We start from the raw sequence: 19,099 nt of genomic DNA, 5'->3' as shown, positions 1-19,099 counted from the left end.
TTCGAAATTCGCCCCGGCTAACGCTCTTTATTTCGAAATATTATTATGAAAGAATTATATGTCCTTTTATAAATTGTTTTAAGCGCAATAAATAAGATACGGACGACAGAACAAATGACACGGACAGGCGCACACTTGCAATTGATTTTTATTTTTCCCAATGATTCACCTAAATACCGTCTGGCATGCCAACAGGAACATACGCAAGTGAGATAAAATGAGATAGAAACCAAACCTAATCATGTCCTATCAGCTAGGAAACTAAACCCATTTTCGTGAAGACACAACGACGGAACGCTGATACACAGGTCACCAAACTTTCTGATATACATCGTGTCTGCTAGTTCCCGTGCCACCGAACCCTTACCTTTTCGTAATATGCATGAGTTTTCCAGCAAAGGTTCACTCGTGCACAGATTGCAATGCTACGGCAAATGCAACCCTGTCCCAATCTTGATTAACAGAGCATGTTTTCGCAGGCGATCATTTATACAACGCCCAGTTTGGCCGTTGTATATCTTGCTGCAGTCTAAAGGGATCATATGGGCGACACCAGCGGAACATATTTTTCCAAGAAACGCTTTAAATGGTTCCTTACACACTTGGCCCTTTCTTACAGAAGACAGGCGCCCACAAAAGCTAGAAAGCTTCCGAGGGGCGAAAACACAGCCGGCGCATCGGACTTAGACGCAACATTCTTTAATAATTAAGCAACTGTGTGTATATATGGAATGACAACAGGAGGTATTTTCCGCCTCTTTTCGCATTCTTTTGAAGCGTTGTAAGGCTCAGGCCAAAATTTCATCGGCTTCGCTCAACGAAACTGACGAAGAAGCAGTGAAGACCACCGAGTGAAGCCTAGAGGCCTGCAATTTAAAGCTTTCCTCCATAGACATGGGGGCGAGACCTAGTTAGAGCAAACAGTCAGCTAATAATGGCAATAGCTCGTTTTACTGTTTCCAAATGGGCGGAATGAAACGGCAAAAATTCTTTCGGTGCACGTAGGCACCGAAAGCACCATCCAACAAACATGGTTTTCCTGAAAGGTGAAATGAAGGTCTGAAAATTGCGGCGTTTCAAAAGTAAGAAGCTCATGGGTAAACTTTATCCCTTGTCCAAGCATTTTAAAAGTGTCTAATACGCCCTTAGCACACTTTGTGTAGGCACACTCTTGCTGTTTGTTCAAAACAATCAAAAAGGCATCTACAAACCTAAAGATCTGCAAAAGGTTGTCCTTTAACAAAGCGGTTTCCAAGTAGTGGTCAACGTTGGCAAGAAAAAGGTTGGATAACACAGGCGCCACACAAGACCCTATACACATACCATCCCTCTGCTCCTTGTCTATACGAACACGTGCCGCCGTGGTTAAGTGGTTTCGAATTACCTCTGTTTTGCTGCCTGAATCTCTTCACGCTGTTTCTTTTCCCGTCGCAACTTCTAATGAGCACAAGTTTCAGTTTTATAATTGATGCATATTATGGCATAGTGAGTTTACTCAAACGCGACAACTCCTGCTAGAATTGACATAGGTATTGATGCGTTATAACAATCTAAACACCATACGAGAGACTTAAGTTAGCTCCGATTGCGCCTTGCGTGGGGTGACATAGCATGGTCTGTGCATGCGACACATGCATGATCGAGTGATCGCTTTTTTTGCTATGCATAGCGATATTATTGTAAGGCGCGCTGATACTTCGGCTGCAACGCTTTAAGCAATTAGAGTGAAACAAGTTTTCATTAGATGCTATATACGCAGGCTTCTACTCTGATTATTTTCAGGACGCTTAAGGTCAACAGGAGCATATTTATACACATGAGCAGTATAAGATGGTGCACAATTGTTGTGAGTAACACGTTCTCATGCTAACATTTTTTTTCATGTACTAAGAGGACTGTTTTTGTTGTCTTTACAGAGTAAAATATGCATCTCAAGCCACCAAATACCAATTATTATTCTGCGATGCTAATTTTGATATTCCTATTCAATTGTGAGTGTCAGTGTAAGTATCAAGCAGGTAGACTGTGGTTTCGCCCTCCAGGATAATATTCCTGTGCTTCAAAATATTACCATGGCGTTGAATCCTACTGTCCATCACAATAATCCCTAAGATGAGCGCCAGTAGAGCCTCATGGGTGCCCTGGTGTTTGGAGGAGATACTGGAGAGTTTTTGCTTGCCCTGTATTCGGGTAAACGCAGGCGGACGGGACGTTGCGACGGAGGTGTAAACGGGAGCGACCTCCATGGTGCAGCCGCCTGGTGGCGCGGAGCGCAAAGAGACAAAAACAGCTATTATTGCAGTAACCAGGTGTATTTTTCTTTGCTGCGGGTGTACATTTTTGGCAGCAACACGATTACGCCAGTGGAAAATTTACACCAGCAGCGAAGTACAATACGTTTAGGTAATGCAATATTAGCTTTTTGTCTCTATGAGCTCTGCGCCACCAAGTGGCTGCACCGTGCAGGCAGCTCACGACTACCCGAATACAGGACAAGCTGAACCTTTCTGCTAAAGCAAATAGGGCGAGACGCACTGCCCATAGGGCCAAACCATGTCGTGTGGAGCTAAATGTATTTATTGGTAACGAGCGCCATCGCAAGTGGCTAGCGCTGCCGTCTGCATGATATTGTTTGAGGGATAACGTAGGCGCGGCTGCATCGCTGACCGCGTCGGTGGCACCGGGAAGGCAGAAGCGAAACAGAATTTGTTTTTTAGGCACCCGGCATTAGCTTTAGCCGCGCGGTGGTTCGTAGCGCAGCTCTTTTTATAAAGATACGTCGAACTACTCCGAGAAATATTGGTTCGTTGCGAAGAGCTATCGCATGTTCTTATGCACAAAAAAGGTTTTGGGCTGCATAACGCATGTGTTTTCGGATCCCTCTTTGAAGCTACTCGTAAGCGATGATTGGTTTGGTTGTTTTAAATCATCATATGCTGTCAAGTAAAGCACACAGCGAGATGGAAATGAAAAGAAAGGGGCTGTACGGAATCGCTGGGCGCAGGCAACGAAATGGCTTAGCCTCCAAAGTACTTATAATGCAGTTCGCGCGATATACATTACGATGCATGAAGTTCCTAGCAGTTCTCAATACAAATTGTGTCAGCAGAGATTTACATGGATGAAAGACAAGGCCTTGTTCAAAGCATTTCTGTATCACGTGGTTTGAGGTGTAAAGTGCACTACCTTCGAAATCGGCTCACATTTGTACACCGCACTATCTCAGTGATCGGTCCATATTGTTTCCTTGAGTAAAACCGCACTTCCGGTATATGGTGCTGGAATGAGGACATCTGGTTTTCATTTCGACCTATTTTGAGGTAATTACACATTATTACTGCTCACTTTGCATACCAGGCACGTAGCCAGGATTTTCTTCCGGGGGGAGGGGGCAACTTAAGGTAAATTTTCAATGCAAATGAGGGAGGGAGCCCTTACTAGTATAAATGGGAATACCGCCCTCCATTAGCCATAAAAACACGTAAACCCACGAAACAGAAATGAAATAAGGTGTATTTTACACGTATGCCTGTACGGTACACCTCTCCTTTACTTGGCAAACAAAGAACCACGTCAAATGGACTCGCATAGAAAAGATGCGCAGAAAGAACACTGCCAAGAACAAGTAAAGAAGCAAAAGTGTAAAATAAAGCTTACTTTAGTAGAATAGAACTTAAAAAAAAACAGTAGTTGGCAACAAAGGCACACGGACCGCGCGGAGTTAGGTTACTCCGCCAGCCAATCACAGAAGGAAACAAAGTCGTCGATATACGACCTTTTAAAAATGGCGTCGTACTTCATATAAAATTATTAAATTAGATTATGAGGTTTTACGTGCCAAAACCACTTTCTGATTATGAGGCACGCCGTATTTGAGGACTCCGGAAATTTTGACCACCTGGGGCTTTTTAACGTGCACCCAAATCTAAGTACACGGGTGTTTTCGTACTTGGATACCTCCGGAGCGTCTGCTCTTCTTGAAGAGTCTTTTCATCGGCAGAATCAATGAGGTGTGCAACACACATGGAAAAAATGTATGGAGTCTTCAAAAGCATGCGGTTCAGTTCTGTTCATTGCTGCACCAGTTTAACTCGGTAAACTTCACTGCCAACTGAAGTGAAACTTCATAACAAATACTTGTAGCGAAGCAATCATGTTATTCCAGTTCAATAAAGAATTAGGCATTCGCCATTCCAGTATACCATACGACGAAAAAGGTATAAAATTACGCGCTAATAATTTTATTTTTGTAGTTACCGCCTTATTTGGGCAACAGAAAAAGTTTGAAGTACGAATTATTTGCAGCCTCGCAGAGGAACAGTGGCTGGCGGTTATGAGGGCATGGGCGGGGCTTCATTACAGACTTAAGTTGTATCCGACTAGAGTAGCGTTTTTTGAATTAGCTCTGTAAGAATTATACAGAAGCATATATTTGCGGAAGAATCACAGTTCTTTTGGATTCCTCGTTTACTGCTCTAACCATTGCCACAAGCGACTCCTATTGTTATTTCGGAAGTTATGTAACGATGCGTGGCTGCCAGTCACGTGCAACCGCGTATGGCGCAGGAAGCTGAGATTCTAGGCGTACTGCGCCCATCGCGGTAGTTAGAAACACCCCTATTAACACAGTAGGGAAGTGGCTACGTTAGGTGGCTCTGAGAATAACTGTAGAAGCGCCATTCAGAACACACGGCATTGTCCTCTACTTCTGGCGGCGTTTTCTGTGTTTCCTTTTTAAATAAAGAGATGTTGATCAATAAATATTTTCATAAACGATGGCTAAATTTGTTCATTTTCGCTTTTCCTTCCTGTTTGGCTGTTGTCTCGGCCCTCTCCCTTAGTAGATTGCTTACTTTCACACTTCTTGAGACTCTTGTTACCAGTAGCCAATTTTGCACGAGAAGTGCTATACAGTTAGCGAAAAACCAGACGAGTTAACGGGTGACACTCATGTTGCCTATGAGTTTAAGAGTTATTGCAGGGTTCGATGATGGACGCTGTCTCGCAGTACTTTATTTTCGAGCTTATCTAACCCATATGACGGGTATATGGTTCCAAGGATCTGTCAGCGTCGCGGCGAGCAGTCAATCGAGGAAATAATGAAACAAAAAGAAACGTTAAACGCAATTGGCATTTTCTCTGGCCGCAACTCGTTCCACGTGCATACAGACCAGCTGACCACCAACTGAATCCCTTTCCTGGCCCCTGGATCAGTCTCGACGAAGAAGGTTGAACTAACGAAGCAACAACGATGCGCGTGACCGTTATATAGACGGTGACAACTGAATGCATCTCGAGTTAATGGCGCGGTCACCGAATTTATGAGGAAACTGGCCTTCACATCCCAGGAGATGCCAATAACTACCGCCATCCAAAAGGAGTTAAAAAGGCAAGAAAATGTTGACCGCCAAATAACTGTCAAGTCTCAACATTGATTTCGCGGCGCTTTAGGAATGTGTGTGAGAAGTGGTGTCGTGGGCGGAGAGGGGGAGGGGCATGCTCCTTAATCGCGGGGGGGGGGGGGCTCTCCGGGCTCCCCCTTGGGTACGTGCCTTATACAGAACCACCGTAACCTGGGGTGCTATAACGTAAAACTATTCCGATGTATTTTCATTCCAAAATCCTTACGTCAAATGTACGTAATGGCCTGCACAAGCATCGGGTGGTCACTAGCAGCGTTGTTTGAACAGCGCACTCAAACTCACTTCTCGCTTACAAGAGGTCCCTTTTCTTTTCTTTCAGGCGAATAGCATTGCCGAACTTGACATGTTCTTACCTGATTGACTAACAAGAGGGGAGAAACACGCAGAAGGGGATAGGGTTTCCATGGGGCCGATCTAGCCTAGTGAAAGTGGATAACCACATGAGGAGGATGGTGCCACCATATGGGGTTGTCCCGCTTCCCCTCCTACCTTTCGGTGATTTGTCGAAAATGGCTGCGCCGTGCAACTGAAAGGATTAAAATAGCGGCTTAAACGGGTCCTCAGCGAAGAGTTGGCAGAGCGATGTCGACGTGTCGAAAGGGCTCGACAATGTTAAACTTGTATTACACGCAATTAAATCAATTCTCCGCCGTAGCTCCGAGCACCCAGTGCCAAAGCGATTGGTGGTCAGCCATCTTCTACTCCTTTCCGAACGGGGCAGCCTTCAGTGATTCCGCAAAAAAAAACCTCTGTTTTGTTCTGTACAATAATGCATCTTTAAGCACACAGGTAACTTGTATGTAGTGAGTTTTCGTTGTTTTGTGACGTCGCCTGACCGGCAGGATAAGTGGGCGCCGTCTGAACCTTTGGGACTGATATCCCAGGGCTACTGGCAAAAAAATGCGCAGAATGCGAAATAATTGTTTTTTTTTGTTCGGTCTAATCATATATGAGTGTAAAAGTCTTAGCAGATGGACAATTCTCGCGGTTTTTGCGAAGTCGCATGACAGACATGCGAAGGGGGGTTGGCCTGAAGTATATTGAACGAATTGTGAGGACTTGTTTGCAGAAATGGAACAGAAATATTAGCAATAGTTTTACGCCCACGCTCCCTGTGCGCTAAGGCGTCCCTAGTACGTCTTACTTGTTTCAAGTTTCATCTTGACGCTTTTGTGGTTCTTCCATGTTCGCTAGAGGGCTTGAAGTTGCCTAGTTTAACGACACGATAGTGGCCAGATACGCTGGTCCCGAAACGCAAATCGATCTGAAGTCTCCAAAGAAGACTTTGCCTTACAAAAAAGAACATAAGTGCCGTTTGCTCATGTCAGTCTTACTTTTTAGTGTACAGTATGCGGGAACGCAGGCTGCCACACCTGTCTGCTCCAATCCCTTGCTTTTCCCGAAGACCTCGCAACACTGCAAGCCCTGATAGCTGGGTCACAGCTACAGCTTACAAGCATAGATCCTGTGTTGCAAAACAGGTATTGTTAACCATAGCAACGCCGTAAATTTAAAAATAAGAACAGACATCTAATTGATTGCGACTAACTAGAAGAGAATAATTGCTTGCGTGTTCCGCCATAATATTCTCTCTCGAGCGCTCAGCCTTGGTATTGCAAGCCTGTATAAGATCTAGATATCGTAGTACGCCTCCGACTTTTGGGATAGCGCTGACCGGGCCCTGTGGCGATCATCAGGAAGCGTGGTTGAAAGGACACGAAAAATTAGGCCCTCATTGGCCTGGCTAGTAACAGTGTTAGCAACAGAATTTATATCTAGCAACGGTATTTTGCATAAAGATGCGCTTATGCGTCTGTTCAAACACTCATCACCAATTGCTCGTCTCATTTTTGTTCGTCTATCAATGTATTAGGGACGATTTTTACAGTAAATTTCCATTAACCTGAACTCGCATTTCATATCTGGCATTTTCATAAACGTAAAGTTTGATTGCCGGAACATTTTCTGGTCTTCAATCACACATCAACTCGATAATATGTCAACAGTGTACAATTGTGTAATTACGTTTCTTGTCACCCTAAGAGTTTTCCTTAAACTAACCCAGAAGTTATTGCTAAGTCTCTGCTCTAAGCTTGTGTTGGTCACGTCATAAATAATGTAAATAATTATATACCTTTATCCATAAAAACAAGTGGTACAAAGCGCCAAGGCAATAGGAAAAAGTTCCTACAAAAGCAACTTGACTGGTCCTAATAACCTGAAGCGCGTTACATCCAAATAAATGCGCAAGCAAGCCGAAGAGCGGTCAGCCAAGCACAGTTATGAAGCCTTGCGTATTGACAACGAATGTTTTTCAAGACTGTAGCTTATCTGAGCATATCTGAGCTTTTCTGAGCCAGAAGGATGCCGATTTCTTGAGTTTTAATTTTATGTAAGGAAACACAAGCAATTGACCGCCCTTCCACTACTGTGAATAGGGGTGCAAGGGGAGCTCGGGTTTCACGGTTGTTCGTTATCTTAACACCTCGGCTTCCCGCTACTTCAAGTTGAGGGCGGCAAGTCGACGACGAGCCCTTTCTCGAGTGAGTTCCATGTGCGGTTCATCAAACGCCACATGTTCTTCGGCTGAACGCACGACGTGCGGCCTGCTCCCGCTGCCTGCCGTTCCTTGAACGCAGCCTGCCTTTCGGCAGAACGAACCAAAACCGGCCTCCCCATCTGACCGCCAGGCCTCAACTTGCGGGAAACGGTGGGCGCGAAGCGAGCGAACACGCGGTTTCACCCTTTCTCTCCTCCGGAAGGATCCGATGCATGTGATTGGCTCGCGCCTTGCTCTACGTCCACTTCTTTATGCGCATAAAACTACGCATTAAAGGGCGCGTATGATGAACCGACAGTGGCTGAATCGGTTAGCGCGGTGGTCTCGCAACCCGACAAGCAATTTTTGTTTTTTAAAGGCTTGAGCTTTTTTGTCCGACAATAAAGCTTCGCTTGAAAAATACTAGTACGGCTCATCTTGCGATGACTGTCGGTGTCAATGTTTTTAACATTCAAGCAAGTTAGCGAAACAGTGTATGGCGATTTCAATGAATGTATCACTGTTTAGTTTGCTGAACGCTCGTAGCCTCTGCGCACAAGGGCGATGAGTCATTGTTTTTTTTTTTTTTGCTTGCTTAGAAGGCTATGAGCCATTGCTTACGATGATAACGGCTGCGCACGGGCAGGCATAAGAAATGCCGACCACAAAGACGCTAACAGCTCAGCTGTAACATGTTTTTATATACTGTCGACCGAGAGTTAGTTCTGCCCTTGACTATGCAAAGGTGATAAAGGCTTTACAGCAAAGGTCTTAGGCTCTAGGTCGCCGGGATTTTCCGAGCCCGCGTGCGCGACCTTTGCTCGCAGAAACGTGTGGGCCGGCCCCGGAGACAGTGCAAAGAAACAGGAAGTGTATAGTGTGCAGCTTCTCCAAGAGGCATCACATGACGTTATCAGCTGACATCGCCACTAGGAAATGACGTCCAATCCCGATGTCACGTTTGACATGACGACGTCATCACATTAGATCACCAGGCAATATCGTGAGAGGACGGGGCCGTTATTACGTAACGTAACGTTTCACGTGATCTCATAACGAGACGTTTGAGATGATGGCGTAATGACGTTTCGTCATCATGTTAAACATGACATCGCCACTTGGTCACATGGGGTTTGGTACCATCCGATGTTAACGCCCGATTTTTCGCTTCATTGGCCGTATAATGATTTGGTATATAAAAAGAACACCCCCTCAGCAGTTGCCGTGACAGTTTTCCCCAGCTTAGTTAAACATCCAATTTTACAGAGGCGGGATGGTGAGTAACCTTTTGGTACTTGGACGATTTTTTAAAAATATTTTGACATCTAAACTTTCTGCAACCAACACTAATACTGTGGAAGAAATTTTAGCGCTATTTGGACAACATAACGAAGGACTTTCTTTACGCATGAAATTCCGTTACATGACAAACTGCAGTTTCTAGACTTAAGTGTAATCTTTTGTGGACTACACATTTGCTGTGCTTACTTCCCGTGCTCACTCAAAGAACTTTTACCGTTCGACTAGGCGCACACTAAGCTTGTTAAAAGCGCGATATCTTTCATGGACTGCACATTTGTTGTGCCTACTGCCCGCGCTTACGAAAAGACATTTTACCGTTCGACTAGGCGCATGCTAAGCTTGGTAAAAGCGCAATATCTTTCATGGTTTACACATTTGTTGCGACTACTGCCCGCGCTCACGCCAAGAGCTTTTACCGTACGACTAGGCGCACACTAAGCTTGTTAAAAGCACAATACCTTTCATGGACTGCACATTTGTTGTGCCTACTGCCCGCACACGCAGAGCGTGTGCGGGTCATGCATCTCAGATCAGCAGAAGCTGACCCTTTGGGGTAAAATGCATGCAAGGCCGTATGTGACCTGCGCGGTTGGTGTGGTGTACGAAATGCCTCTTATTTGCGGCAGGATATATATCGGCCAGACTGGCCATTGCGTCAATGGTAGGGCAAGAGAACATGAGCTGTCTGTCAAGAATAAGATTAGTGCACATTTGCCTATGCAACACGAGTCCTGCATGTGTGGGGTAGATCTGTCCAAGATCCGCATTCATTGCGGTGGCAACGATTATTTGGCACGGGAATTAATGGAGGCCTTTTTCATCAATATAAACGAGACATTTGTGTCACCAATACATCTGTAGGTTTACGCAGCCCAAAATGCCAGTTTTTGCAAGGTATGCTTGGATAACAATTCCATTCATTTCTGAGTAGTGTGGGCAAACCTACGTGCGCACATAGCCGCCTTCTCCTTTAAATGGGATCGCGCCTGCTTCCAATAAACTGGTTAGAAATGACGCTCTTCTCCTGGAGCTTCTTTTAAACCCTTGGTTGCGCCTTAGGTTTGCGTAATAATTACAGACGTATAATGTTGTGTTTTATCTTCTCTGTTAAACACTGCATTCAATATTTTTGGCCTGTTCTATTTTCTTTCTGAAAAGATAACTACGAAAAGAACCCTGAAGGCGAAAATGACATGATTGACACTGTACGAAAGGTAAGCTATATTAAGTTTACAATTACACGTTGAACTCGAGAAATATCGTTCGACTGAGAAAAATGTACAGATCAGTTATTAATTCGTATATAGTGTCATTTATCGCAACATGAGCACGCTCTCACAGCGCACGCGGCTATCTTCATCTTAATGGAGTGCATTCCGACAGTGTTTACCATTTATGAATAGCCACCGTACATGTTAGGTTATGAACGGAACATAACAAAGAAAAAAGAAATTAAAGTTTAATGCAAACCTCTCATACTTCAAACAAAACAATAAGACACGGGGTAGTGATATCCGCAATGGTAAAAGTTGTAGAAGGAGAAAAATTACGAGAAATAAATGTGATAATATGTTGAAGAGGTTTCTACAGTTTGTGGTTTTACAGTTAGTGCGTTTCTGAATGCCTCTTTCATGGCAGCTTCATTTAAGAAATTCAGGAAAGAAATATTTGTCGTGTATAAGATGACAATAAATAGGGAAGATGTTTCATAGCAGTACCGAGAGATGGCTTGGTGAAGGCGCCTTTGAGTGACGCTCTGTGGTGAAGCCTCAACGAAAGGGATTACTGCAAATCTACATAAATTTAAGCGAACCTGCCTGCAAGAAATCTGCCTGCAAAAATGAACAGAATTTTTAGAAGCGAGACTAGCAAGCTAGAGATACAGTACATAAGAAAAACACGCACCCGTTGTGTTTCATTAGTGGTTATGGCGTTGCGCTGCTAAGTTGATGAGCGCGCTATCAGATCCCGGAAGTGCTGATGGCTTTTCTATAGGCCTGAAATGCAAAAATGTCTATTTACCATGCATTCAGTGGACCTTAGAGATCCCCAGGCGGTCAACATTATTCAAGGGGCCAGCATAAGAGCGTGCCTTATAAAGATATTGTGGATTTAGCTGGTAACATCCTAACATTTATTATGGCATTTTAGAAACGAACGCTACTCGGCCTAGCAGGAACGTCCAGAATTAGGGTATTAGGGTGAACCTAAATCGGAATCATTGTGGCCTGCCAGTTTATTTCTATTTTGCAAGTATGCATTGCCCAAGTTTAAGCACTAGTGCTTTTTCGATGAAAGATTGACGAAAATAATTTCTTAGCTTAAGATACGTTGCAGGCCATTCAGAGCCCGAGCAGGAGGCGTAAAAGTACAAAAAGTTAAGATAACCACATTCTACAAGCAGAAATATCATATTCAAATTCCAGTGGTGTGACATTATTTCTTAAGCGAGTCTAAACAGTTAATATCACTTACCAATGGCATGGTAAAGGGTTCCTTTCACATATAGTGCAAGGAAAAGTATTGAAAACGTTAGTTCCTGCTGGATAAAGGCATTATGATTTAAGCTTATGATGTGCGGTTAGCCGTGAAGCAAGTGGACGAACATATGGGCCACGTTGCAATGAGAGTTTATTATTTTTAGGATAAAAAGATACTTAACCCTCGGACCTCTGCGCCGAAGTTGCAATATCTGCATTCTACTTGTTTGCATGAGAGCTGTGCTTGAATCAGTTTTACATTAGTTAAAGGGGAACCTAACATCCCACAGCTTAAGCATTTCAAATGCGTTATTATTGTGTTGAGTATTAGGATCCCAGGCGGAGTATACGTATTCCATTTTAGGTTCAATCAGTTATGCGTACGCATGGGTTCTGCTGCGAGAGTCCCTTGTTTTAGTTTACGTCAAAGAATACAAAACGTATGAAATGAGACCGCACACTGGCTGGAAACCGGAATTGTAGCTTAGTTTTGCGCTATTTTAACACCATATTATTCATTTTCATTATCTTCTACAAGAGGGTGAATAGTAAGAGTATTAAACCACATCTACTTATCTTCTTGGTAACGTTCACTTATATTGCTTGCTTTTCTGAATAAGCCTCAGGTCGCATTTTTCGGCCTCAAAAATAAAGGTTGTGTGATATACATACAAATGGTCTTGACCCTATTGGCAAACAATCTTCTGATACAAAGTGCAGTCATCTGAAACAGTCTAATTTGTGCAGGTCCTTCAATAACTTTAACGATATCATCAATCCCAAGCCAAAGTTACAGCGCTGTTTTTGTGGGAACTCAATCCAAATTTAAAGAAGGGAGGCGAAATTACTTTAGGCTAGTTAATAAATAACTTATGGCGTAAAATAGTTGAAAAGCTTCCGACAGTCTAATGATAATTACGTCCGTTTGTAGAGGTGCTTTGAAAACACTTACAAAACTGTGATTTCCGTTGATAGTTGTGTGGCCATAGAGAAGCCTTCTGTGACACCATGCAGAAATAGGCAACAATTGTTGTCTATCAACAGCTTGGTTTTGTAGTTAGCCACAATACGTTCGAGTAGCTCACAGCAGGATGAATTTGCGACATCGGGCGAGAATTTGCCAGCAGCGCATGATATCCTCTATTTGGTATAGGTACAACACGGGACTCCCGGGCGCCCGACGGTCAGCATATCTGCGGACGATACGAATAATTCAGTGGGAGGTAATGACATTAGTGCAATGGCCATGACAATGTCCCCAAAAGTAACTGAAGTAAATTCATGGTTGGAGTGTGTACACAGAAACATGCAAAGAAGGAAGCGCCCCACTAAAATATGCTCATAGAGGCCCCGTTGACATCAGCACCGCACTTGGCAAGAATAAGCAAGTTTCACTATAGGCTTGTAGCACTGTAGATTATTGCCACGTCGAAACGTGGCGTTGAACAAAAGTGGCCGGGTAGTAAAAGTCGTATCTTGAGTTACCTTCACGGAGCTGCTTAACTCGCCGTGCTTGCTTTTAAAGCGAGGCTTTCTTTACCTCTTCTGCGTGTGACTGGGCTTCTTACTACGCCATGAGAACGCGTTCGCCACCGCGCATTCCTAAAGTCTCTCAACGATTAAACGTAGTGCCATCTCGGACGCCCTCCCTCGCTTCGCAGTAGTTAGTCCTCGCTCACCCTAGCCCCTCGATGGTGGCGCCACCTTGTCCAATGTAGCGTAGCAGACGACGCCACGTGTTAATGCGAGCGGGATGACAAGTTTTTAGTTCGGCGATTTTCTTTTATCTCCTATTAATCACTGTCGCACTGAAATTACATTCCGAAGCCTTATTTTAACACCGAGTACAACAAAGAGCAGTGCAAACAAAATTTTAGGGGAAAGACCATGTAAAAATTGCATGCGTTGCAGTCACAACAAGGATAGCGTGGAAGCATACGTTTGCTTGTCTGTACCGGTTTTCGGTGAGTGCGGTTTATGAACCGTCGCAAGTAGCTGTGAAGCACGGTTGTCTGAAAGTGTTCATCAGAAATAGAAGCTACAAATTTGTTTAGAGTGGAACCGGTTGTAAGCGCTCAGTTATACAGCTACGCCTTTAAGGGGAACGCAAACGGTGACTGAAGTCCCGTCAGCCACTCGGACCCGGTGGTGCTGTGCCTTGAACCTTACAATGAACATTACAATTTATTATGTTGGCACTGACAGTGCGCTCTGGCTGCTAACGTTCGAGCATGCTGGGTGTAGCGTCCCACTTGAGCTTATTTTTTTCCTGAAATGGCGCATAATCAAAGGCTCAAACTGGTCATCAAAAATGATTCTAAACATATAAATAAAGTCCTACATGAATTCAGCAGCCTATCCCGCGAAAATGATTCGTCGCGGACAAACAGTACTAAAAAAACTCAGTGAGAATATCAAAAATTTTGATCGAATGAGCACCGTTTCCTGCAAAATTCCCTACGCTGAGGTACTTTTTTTTTTTGCTGAAGTGTGCTTGCGTGCAAGTCTGGTTTGTTTAGTGAGTATTCTAAGAGTGTAATTAATTGACGCTGTAGTTTTTTCCACGGCTAAACACCCATACGTAAAAAAACGCAAGTTTTAGTCATTGAATATCACTCCATTTTTCTTATATCAAAAAGCATGGAAAAACTCCACTGGAGTTTAACTTTGCATACGCGTATCACCAAATTAGAGTTGGCCCAGCCTCAAATTTAGGTTGGTCGACCCCAATTTTATTAGCCCGAACCCCGAATTTCAAGTTGGCCCAACCCTACTCATAGCTTCCCTATGCATTTTCTGAGGAGGTGCATGTATCATATGGGCATTCCCTCTCAAAATTTGCATTTCTTTTTCGATTGCAATTGGGCTATATCGCTTATAAAGCTACAAATCCGCTATATTTACTGTATCTATTATTACGATTGAATGTCTTAACTTCACAAATTACGCATTTTTGTGCAGATACAAGGCATTATTACAGTTTTCGCGTGACGGACAAATTTTCCGGCGCTATTCTCGAAAGAATGCTTCGCATTAAAGTTAAAGAAAGTGCGCACTACTGCTCAAGGAAGAAAAACTGCGTCGAAATGTTCCACGAAGAAGGAGCACACGACATCCGCCGTAACATCTCACGGTGCGGAAGCTTGGGACTAAATACTACGGAGACGCTCTGAGATTTCGATATATCCTACTTACCTGGCAAAGGCGCGCGATCACCCGCGGGTCGAGGTTGCGCGACCTATCCGGTGCATCCGCACCTTTCTCCGCTCCATATCATGCTTGCCGGATGGCAGCGTAAAAAGCTTCTTTGCTTCATTGAAGTGATTACGGCAACCATGGGCGTAGCAACTCATGATGAAAAGTAGAAACAGTGCAAGGAAGCGCTGACGACGCAAGTTGCCGTCACCACATAAACCACATGCTACGTACACAACGGCGCGTACTTCTTTATGGCATCGAAGCTGGCGCCGGAGAAACTGATGAAATGAAGCTTTCTTCTCCGATCTCCAGTGCTGGTGGTGGTGGTAACAACTTTATTGACAATCCGGCAAATTCTTGGCCTGTGCCTAGGCCGCCCCCGAGGAGGCCCGGAGATCCTGTCTCCTCGCCGCCTCAGGGGCTTGCTGGATGACCCATAGTTGATTTTCGAGGTTTGAGCTGCACGAGGAAAAAAATTCTAGAAAGTACTAGATAGTTACTTGGAAAGGGAAGCTTGGGTAAACTGCACTTTCTTATCGCGCACCACATGCGTAATTGACATTGCGCACGTTTACTTCGTCACGTACATTGCTTACAACAAAGTATTTAGTGCAGGTCATTCTCAGAAATTCACACGGCAGCCTTGCTCTGACTAGCACATATACAGCAGTGCCGTAGATTTCATAACAAAGACTCGGCTTTTGAACGACCCAAAGCCAGTAAGCGCGACATTTAGGGCGCTGTTATCAGGCGTCTTCACAGGGCTGCCTGGACGGCGCAAGGACCTTATGAAGGAGTTTTTACAATTGCACTTCTAAAAGTTATCAACTGCTTTTGTTTTATTCCGTTGCTCAGCAAAATACAAGAAATATTCGGCACATCAAGTGGTCTTGGTTCTTGTATATAGACGCTTATTTATTTTATTCACATTAGATGTGCGTTTTGTCCCTCTCCCTCTCTCCATAACGATATATATATATATAAAATTCAAAATCACGTCTATTACAGTTGATAAATGGAACTCGCCCAATAGTAGCTCTTTTACGGGCCAATTGGCCACCAGGAATAAATACCACGAGGTGCTGGAAATCAAATAAAGCTGGTCTTTCGGCCCTCGGAGTTCGCCACATCATGAGGTATCGAGAGCAGGTGAGAAACGTTTTGCATATGAATAATGCACCCTTGTGCTTTTAATAAGAAGCAATCTGTGGCGATATAAGCAACTTTGCGCTTGCTCTTGCGTGTGTTATCTCGTCTGGGCCATTTTAATTCGAAATTGTGTCAACCTGCTGATATTTAAGCAATGGAAAGCAGGCTTTCTGAGCGTTATAACAAGATGCTCTACCGATTAGCCCACAAACGCTCATTTTTCTTTCTTGTCCTCCTTTAAAATACACAACCCATCCCTCCTGTGATATAACAAGGTTACGATTCTTTCAGTATTGCTTATTGTTTCGCGCTTGGCATACATTCAGATACAGTAAAGAACAATACGAGAGCATGAGAGCAACCACCCAGCATATTTTTTAAATGGTACCAAGTCTTGTAGCCTGGTTTCGAATCTGACATAATATGTATGGAAAAATTTGCCTCTTCAACAGTTAGCGTTGTTGAACAACATTATGTAGCACATGTATTGTAAACCACACTGCTTAAAAATTTATTTCCGTTCGTTTGTACTATTGATCAAGGGTGTATTTATATGTATACTGCTGCATTGGTTCCGATGCATTCTTGAAATACGGCCCTGCCAGGCGTACATCGATGCTCGCATCTCTAATAGCCAGGTTAAAATTTTCTATAAGGTCCGCAACAAAGTACATTTCAAAATAAAAAGGCCCGCTTTCCTTTGTATCTACAAGCAAAACATGTGTACGTCGTCGGCTATGAGTAAGTTTGTTTACTGGTGTGTTAAAGCACAACTTGAATTAAAACAGCATCCCATTCTTTAGCAAAATGCCCTCAATGCCTGGAAAATGTGTACACGTTAAACAGCGCACACCCCACGTTTCGAACGCGAATGTCGCTAGCAGCCATGCCTTGAAAAATAAAGTTTCCGAGCGCAAGCTACAACAGAAAGTGCCCTGCATTCTTACTGGAACAAGCAATCAAACAAACCTTCTAAAGATAGCATTTTCTCGTGTTACAGAAAACATACTTTGATACAATACATCCGGTAGGAATTACAGCCCCGTCAGAGTGGAATAATAAATGTTATTTCGGCATACTGAAATTCGATATGTCAAACACGTTAGATACCATGTGCAGTTACAAGAGAGAAGATTTGTCCTTTGCAGATGATGGCTCTGTGGATGCGCAAATAGAGATAAAACAATATAAGCTTAGTTAATGCGCAAACTGTTCGTAAATATTGTTTTTAATTACTAGTATTTTAGCATGATGGGTATGCATCCGTGAATCATATGATACGCTCTAGTGCTAGTGCTCAGTGCAATTATATGACACTAAGTATGGCCGACAGCAATCTGTTCAACCTTAATTCAACGAAATCTGTAATATCAATATTTTTTTTCGAAAAGAATAAACACAATGAGATAAGAACGTTAGTTTCGTAATGAATCGTCTACTTTAATAATTTTATTTGTTCGCGGCCATTTCGGTCAATCGTTATAAAAAGCCCATTCGAACAGGCTCATCTAACTCATCAGTTTGCAGAAGTCATTTTCACCAATGACATTATGTATCCACTTCTAGCAGCCAGCTAACGACATTAATTGCATGTGTCCAGAGATGAAATACTATAAAATATTCTTGTATGATGTGCATATTAATGACAATTTCCCTTGAACACCTGCAGCAAATAACGTCTAGAGACGTATTTAAGCGAGAGAAGGCCATGTGGAAGATGCATGCCAAACTAGCTTTAGGAAATCTTCGTATTCTCCTATTTAAATGCGGTAACAAAGAAGTGTGGCAGTGGTGTGTCTACGCAAAACGGTCAGGCAGTGCATAAAAAGAGGTCTTGCACAGCTGTGATAATAATCAATCAGTAAACCACATGACTCAGAAACCTGTATGCAAAGAAACATCTCTGACATTGCATACAAGCAAAAGACATTAAAAGCAACTGCAAAAGCAACTGACCACGGCGGCATTCAGACATGCGACGCAGCAGAGGGTGCTAAGAATCCCTGGCTCCGGACAGGCCGTCATTGGAATATGAACCTGGCAACGTTTAACGCTAGAACGTTATCTAGTGAGGCGAGTTTAGCAGTGCTATTGGAGGAATTAGAGGGCAGTAAATGGGATATAATACGGCTCAGTGAAGTTAGGAGGCCAAAAGAAGCATATAGAGTGCTAAATATCGGGCACGTCCTGTGCTACCGGGGCTTAGCGGAGAGACAAGAACTAGGAGTCGGATTCCTGATTAGTAAGAATATAGCTGGTAACATACAGGAATTCTATAGCATTAACGAGAGGGTGGCAGGTCTTGCAGTGAAACTTAATAAGAGGTACAAAATGAAGGTTGTACAGGTCTACGCCCCTACAACCAGTCATGATGACCAGGAAGTCGAAAGCTTCTATGAAGACGTGCAATCAGCGATAGGTAGAGTGAAAACAAAATGCACTATACTGATGGGCGACTTCAATGCCAAGGTAAGCAAGAAGCAGGCTGGAGACAAGGCAGTTGGGGAATATGGCATAGGCACTAGGAATAACAGGGGAGAGTTATTAGCAGAGTTTGCGGAACAGAATGATATGCGGATGATGAATACCTTCTTCCGCAAGCGGGATAGACGAAAGTGTACGTGGAGGAGCCCTAACGGCGATTCTAGAAATGAAATAGACCTCATACTCTGCGCTAACCCTCGCGTCATACAAGATATGGATGTGCTCAGCAAGGTGCGCTGCAGTGACCTTAGGATGGTAAGAACTCGAATTAGACTAGACTTGAGGAGGGAACGGAAGAAACTGGTACATAAGAAGCCAATCAATGAGTTAGCAGTAAGAGGGAAAATAGAGGAATTCCACATCAGGCTACAGAACAGGCATTCGGCTTTAACTCAGGAAGAGGACCTTAGTGTTGAAGCAATGAAAGACAATCCTGTGGGAATCATTAAGGAGTATGCAATAGAAGTCGGTGGTAGCTCCGTTAGACAGGATACCAGTAAGCTATCGCAGGAGACGAAAGATCT

General features: G+C 43.6%; 1 long non-coding RNA gene across 2 annotated transcripts in view; it reads left to right on the top strand.

Annotated features, from left to right (window-relative positions):
* The window catches only part of LOC142591232 (uncharacterized), a 49,057-nt gene that overhangs the window by 8,465 nt on the left and 21,493 nt on the right, over positions 1-19,099 (top strand). The window contains exons 2-4 of one of the 2 annotated variants that reach the window (XR_012830403.1): positions 1,917-2,003; positions 10,423-10,478; positions 15,951-16,091. This is a non-coding gene — a long non-coding RNA (uncharacterized LOC142591232). Of the gene's footprint in view, positions 1-1,916; positions 2,004-10,422; positions 10,479-15,950; positions 16,093-19,099 lie in introns of those variants that run through there. The other variant, XR_012830404.1, reaches the window with a different exon arrangement.

This window comes from Dermacentor variabilis, chromosome 8, assembly GCF_050947875.1.
Source record: "Dermacentor variabilis isolate Ectoservices chromosome 8, ASM5094787v1, whole genome shotgun sequence".
In the NCBI taxonomy this organism is placed as follows: domain Eukaryota; kingdom Metazoa; phylum Arthropoda; class Arachnida; order Ixodida; family Ixodidae; genus Dermacentor; species Dermacentor variabilis.
This window is presented reverse-complemented; position numbering and strand designations above follow the sequence as displayed.